The sequence below is a fragment of the Propithecus coquereli genome, unplaced genomic scaffold (assembly GCF_000956105.1).
Source record: "Propithecus coquereli isolate 6110/MARCELLA unplaced genomic scaffold, Pcoq_1.0 Scaffold10, whole genome shotgun sequence".
In the NCBI taxonomy this organism is placed as follows: Eukaryota; Metazoa; Chordata; class Mammalia; order Primates; family Indriidae; genus Propithecus; species Propithecus coquereli.
This window is the reverse complement of record NW_012133858.1, coordinates 3,871,967-3,877,966: the sequence shown is the minus strand read 5'-3', so window position 1 is coordinate 3,877,966 and position 6,000 is coordinate 3,871,967. Positions and strand designations below refer to the sequence as shown.

General features: G+C 42.3%; 1 protein-coding gene across 1 annotated transcript in view; it reads left to right on the top strand.

Annotated features, from left to right (window-relative positions):
• Positions 1–2,762: 2,762 nt before the first annotated feature.
• The window catches only part of KPNA1 (karyopherin alpha 1 (importin alpha 5)), a 57,009-nt gene continuing 53,771 nt past the window's right edge, over positions 2,763–6,000 (top strand). The window contains exon 1 of the mRNA XM_012641522.1: positions 2,763–2,999. The gene's annotated coding sequence lies outside the window, so the exon portion shown is untranslated. The remainder of the gene's footprint in view (positions 3,000–6,000) is intronic.

The following is a 6,000-nucleotide window of genomic DNA, read 5'->3' as shown; positions in this document are numbered from 1 at the left end:
AAAAAAAAAAAAAAAAATTCTTACATTTATGTAGCTCGAGAATATAGAATAATATAGCCTACAAAGTTTAAATATGCAGTAAAGCCAGGCACGGGTGGCTCATACTTGTCTCGCTAATCAGGAGGCTGATCTGGCAGGATCGCTTGAGGCCAGGAGTTCAGTGACCAGCCTGGGTGATATAGCAAGACTCTGTTTCTTTTTAAAAAAAAAAAGCAATAAAGAGTTAAAATAAACAAATAAATTACTAAAATTAGTATATCAGAGGACAGAAAGAAATATTATAAAAATATTGTTCTCACACATTTTTCTCCCATTTGCTTAGTCCTATTGATTATTACTAGTTGCCACTTTTAACCAGTCCTATTGCTACTTTCTTTAATAGCATTATGCAACAGAAAACAAATACAACAGAACATATAATTTCAAGTAAATACCTATTTTTCATGTTTTTATGTTCAAGTAATAATATATATAATTTATATTATTAATTTTCCCACCTATTAGATTGGCAAAAATTTAAAAAGTCAGACCTTTCCAAATGTTAGCAAGGATATGTGGTAAAGAGAATCTTATACATTGTTTGTGGAGTATAATTGGCACAACCACTTTGTGAACTAATCCATTAGTTTTCTATTACTGTGTAACAAACTACCACTAGGCTTAAAACATATTTATTATCTCATGGTTTCTATGGACTAGAAGTCCAGGCACAGCTTAGGTGGCTCCTTTGCTCAGGATCTCACAAAGTTGCAGTCAAGGAATAAGTCAGGTTATCTTCTCATCTGGAGGCTTGACTGGGGAAGAATCTGCTTTTAACCTCTCTCAGGTCATTGGCAGAATTCATTTTCTTGTAGTTGTAGGACTGAGAGCCCTGGCTTCTTATTGGCTGTTGGCTGGAGGCTGCACTCAAGTCCTAGAAGCCATCTGCGATTCCCTGTCATGTGGCCCCCTCCATAGGCAATTTACAACATGACATGTTACTTTTTCAAGATTAGCATTAGAGTCTCTAGCTCCAGTTAGCTAAGGCAGAATCTTATATAATGAAGTGTAATCATGGGAGTGACATCCCATCATCTTTGCCATATTCTATTGGCTAGAAATAAGTCAAAGGTCCCACCTACACTCAACGGGTGGCTGGGGATTATATGGGGCAACACCAAGGGCTGCATCTTAGAATTCCTACCACATCAAGAAATGTTAAAAATGCAATGTCCTAGGATTTAGCAGTTTTCCTGTACATAGTAGAGATGTACAAGAATGTTCATAGCAGCATTGTTTGTGATAACAAAAATATTGTTTCTATAATTTTAAATTTCTCAAAACACAAAATTATATAGTCAGAGAGACATTAGCTTATAAAACACTATGCATGGTATGATAACATTTTTGTAAAAGTAGCATATATAGGAATTCTGCTTCCAGCAATGGCCTACTGTCGTTGTTTGGACCAACCCTGCCACCACTGAGAACAACTGGACAAAATATAAAAAACACTAGAGCACTGAAGAGTTCCCAAGGCAGTTTGAAGCTGTGGGTGCAAAATTGGGAAGAAAAAGGAAACCCCAAAAGGTGAGCCTGACATTTGTCATCACTTTCCCAAAGCTGAGGTGATTGCTGATTCTGAAAGGAATGGCTGAAAAACTGAGCAGAGCTTTTGGCTGTCTCATGGCGTTAAGAAGGCCAGCCAAAGAGGAGAGGCCCTAGTAAATACCCTAAATTTTTTTTGGTTGGGACCCTCAAAGACTATACCCTAGGTAGGAATACGAGTGAACTGGAAATTAATTAGCTTTCACAAAGATTAAAGTCCAACTCTGAATAATCAGTCTTAGTTTCTGATTGGAATAAGGTGATGTCTTCAGCCTAGGTGTGGTCAGGCATACGTGCCCTTAAGTCTCTCCCACAGATCACCTTCCCTTTCCCCAGCCCCCTTGCTCAAACTCAACTCTGATCTTAGTAAACACACCATCAGTGTGGTAATGCTGATGCAGCAGAGAGATCCAGGACAAATGAACATTGCATAACTTAGGATTCAGGGATTGTGGTCCTCTCTCCTCTTCCCTCCCACACTTACACATGTTTTAATCTACCCAATCTCTTTCACCTTGCTTCTCAGCGTGTGTTTTAACTTGATTTATATGACTTTTTGTGAGACTTTTCTGTTCCGAAACCTCTGCTGGGCTGGCTACTGTTTTCCTTCTTTTGAAGCCACTACTCCATTTGCTCCCCCAAAAGAATTCCATCAGATTTAACATTAACAACCATTTGCCCCAGATTTTCATTTGAGAGCACTTATTGGGAGTTGAGCATTTGTGTTTCATTTAATTTCGTAATAATTTTTGATACTACTCATACATTATCTGGCAAAGGGGATGGATGAGAACTAAAAAAACAGGAATACTTAGAAGCTTCCTGCAAAAATGCTGCACATGAACCCTTCAGACATGAGACGCTGACTTGCCACTTTTGTAATACTCCCTCAGCCTTCAATCATTCCATCATTCATCGCCTAAACATGTATGAGGTACCTACCACGTTAGAGGCTAGATATGAAGAGGTGAATGAGGATCGATCCGCCCCGGAAGAGCTTAGAGAAGACAGGTTTGTTGACCTAACCTTCTCCAACCTTTGCCACGGACTGCAAAACCTCCCCTTCAGCGAGACCCTCCCTCCGACCTGCGACTCTTCACTGGTTGGACGCTAACCGCGAGGAGAGGCCAGCGAAAGGCCGTTAGAAGACTACGCTTCCCGGCAGCTTCCGCGGCAAGCGGCGGAGAGGCGCGCGCAGGCGCGCGGGCCGGCCCCCGCACGCAGGCGCACTGCGAACGCCGGCTGAGCTGAGTCTCGCTGCTTGGTGCGCGGTGGCGGAGAGCGAGGCCTGGTGAGCGCACTGAGGCGCGGGCCGCCTCTCCGAGGTTGTGCGCAGGAGACGTACGGCGGGCGATCGAGCGAGCTATCTGCTCACTTCAGCTTTGGCACCGGGATCGGTTGCCTTGAGCCTGGTAAGTGCGGGGGCCCCGCGGCCCTAGCCCCTCCCCCTCCCGCCCGCGGATCTGGGCTGTCCTCGGCGGGACTCCGGAGGCCCCGGGGCGAGGGCGGGCGCCGGCAGTTGCTCGAGCTCTGGTGCCTGGGCCCGCACGTTCGCAGCGCGTCCGTGTGTCACGGGCCCGGCTGTCCTAACGGCCGCGCGGCCGGCGGAGAAGAGGGTGGGGGTGGGGAGCGCTGGTGTGATCGCCATCAGGAACGCCGGTTGAGGCGGGGCGGGGCGGCGCGGCGCGGCGGCGGGGCTGGAAGCGGCGCCGGGGACTGCGGGGCGCCGAGGCAGCAGGGCGGAGATGAGGCGGGCGTGGAGCCTGCGCCACGCCGGGCGCGGGGCGGGGGACGGGGATAGGCAGCGCACAGCGCTGTGGCAGAGGCAAGGAAGAGCAGGGGTGGCATGTAAAAATTCTAACCGAGGCAGGAAGAGACTGTCTTGGGAATTCACAAGTTACAGCCCGGGCAGGAGCCGGTGGTTTGGAGGGAGGTAGGGGGAGCGGAGGGTGGAGATGGCTGCAGTTTACAGATGTCATAACAACATGAGCCTGAAGCGGCTGACGGGGGTGTGGTAATTATAGGAATGACGGAACTTCGTCTGCACAGAGCGTGTGTAAATGGTAATGCGAGGGAAACTGTGAAGTATTAGATTAAGCTCAAAATAGGAGGAGAAAACTGAAGGATGATTGGAGTTGGGGAAGTCGTCATGAAGGAATGCTGAGGGTTAAGTGCTTCGTGTTCCACTTTTAAATGAAAGGTTTCAAAATATTTGAATTTTAAAGTTTAAGTTCAGAATAAATGATTACGAAGTGTTTTTGTTTTTTTAAGAGTCCGAGTCTCGCTGTGTTGCCCAGGCTGGACCCGAACTCCTGGGCTCAAGCGATCCTCCTGTCTTAGCCTCCAGAGTAGCTAGGACTACAGGCGTGGGCCACCGTATCCGGCTCTGTGAAGTATTTTTTTCTAAAACAAACTATTAAATAATATTACTCACTTTTTCATCCTTTTTTTCCTTAAATAAATGGTTCCTTCAAGACCTCTATTAGCAATAGATGAGTAGGTGATTCCCCCCCCCTTGTTGTTTCAAGGCTTATTCTTGACTTTTCTTAACTTTTTCTTGCATTTGTAATTATTTTGAAAATCCACAGTTATTCCCTCCTCCATTTTAAAGATTGAAGAGATGAAAATTTAATTTTTCAAACGAAAGTGAAAATGGGTTCTCTTGTATTTTTATTGAAATAATTTATTCTTGGAAGGCAGTGTTTTATGGGTATATGAGATTTTAGGGAGGACATGAGAGAAAGTAAAGGAATTAACATTTATTGAGCTCCTTTCCAGGTATTGTGCTAAATGTTTTATATATATATTTAAACATTTAATGCTTACAGTAATTTCGAAGTCGATGTTAATTTTTCTATTTTTACAGAGGAAAGCACTGAAGGTCAGAGAAGTTAACTTACTTAAGGTTATCCAGCTCTTGTTGGAACCAACCTTAGAACCCAAAGTCGCTGCCATTTTAAGAATTATTTCTCTCCTTTCATACTAATTGGTTATGTTTTTATTTAATCCATTAATTCAGTGAATACTTGTGGAGAAACCCTGTGCCTGAGACAGGGGATATAGTGATGATCAAGATACACTCTCCTTGTGCTCATGGAATTTATAGTGTATCAGGGAAGACTAACAAATAATACAAATATTGTATGACATTTTATCAGTTATTATAATTGAGCAGAAACTATAAAGCACTCTAATAAATAACAAAGGAAGTTCAAATGGAAACAGACAACATAAGCCTTGAGGAACTTCCAGTCCCGTAGGGAAACAAAACAAAACATGTGTTTATAAAAACCTAGAATAAACTACTTGACAAACTTACCACCTGAAATCAGTATACTTGCATTATGTTACTTTATAAGGTGGTCCTTGTAGAAGTTTCTTCACGGAATTATGATTTAATGTTACACATCTTGACTTTTATCTAGAATTGATACATACCAAAGGGGGCCATGAAAAGAATCTTTTCTTTGTTGCTGTCCAAGACACTGTTTCTAATTTGTTTATTGATCCCTGTACAATAGGGACCTTAGAGACAAATTCTTCTTAAAATCCCAGTGCTGGGCTTTTTTCTTTCTTTTCTTTCCTTTTTTTTTCTTTTGTTTTTAAACAAATGACTGCTTTTTATTGGGTCATTTTTGTTTTGTAAGCCATCCTGTTTCTCTGTACTTTGACTGCCAGGAGGCTCAGAACTTTGTTCAAATTTTGTAATTGTCCTTAATCTCAACTATATTATGGAATTATTTTATACCAGATAGTCTGGAATTGCTCTCAGTTGTTTGCTGGATTATTTTCTTTTGGTCTTGATTATATTGTCTTTTTCCCTTTTCCCTTACATTTGAGAGTAGGATTGTGTCTTACTCTTTTCATCTCCAGTGTTTTAGCACAGGGTTTGTTGAATTAATGATAAAATAGTCTCAATGATTTATGATACCTGTGCTTTTAAGACTGCCAGATTGTTTTTAGAAGTATGTGTGAATACTGTGTATGAAATCAGTTAAGACCTTTGGCCATGCAAGTAAAGATGGCTCATCTAGTGATAAAGATAATCCCCTATTACTCTCTTTGTTTTAAGATATCTTTGTACTTCACAGGGTATTATGAATTTAGCCATACTGAAGAAAACATTGGAAATGGTAAACAATTCAATTAGCTGATTTGGGCTGATTTCTTTCTTCTGTTTATTGCTGCAGTAAGCAGGAGATGGCAGGCCAACTGGAGGCCAGCATGGGGCATTAGAAAATTCTGAGGTTGTGCATTGAAAGAGCAGGGATGAAAACTGATGGAATGTAGAGACTTTTTGATTGTTTTTTATAGATGTTATAACCCAACAAAACATACCTAAGTGAAAAAATGGTTCTGTCCTAGTGTTGTATGTAGACTAATTGGGGATAGTTCTTGAGAGCAGTCAGTAAT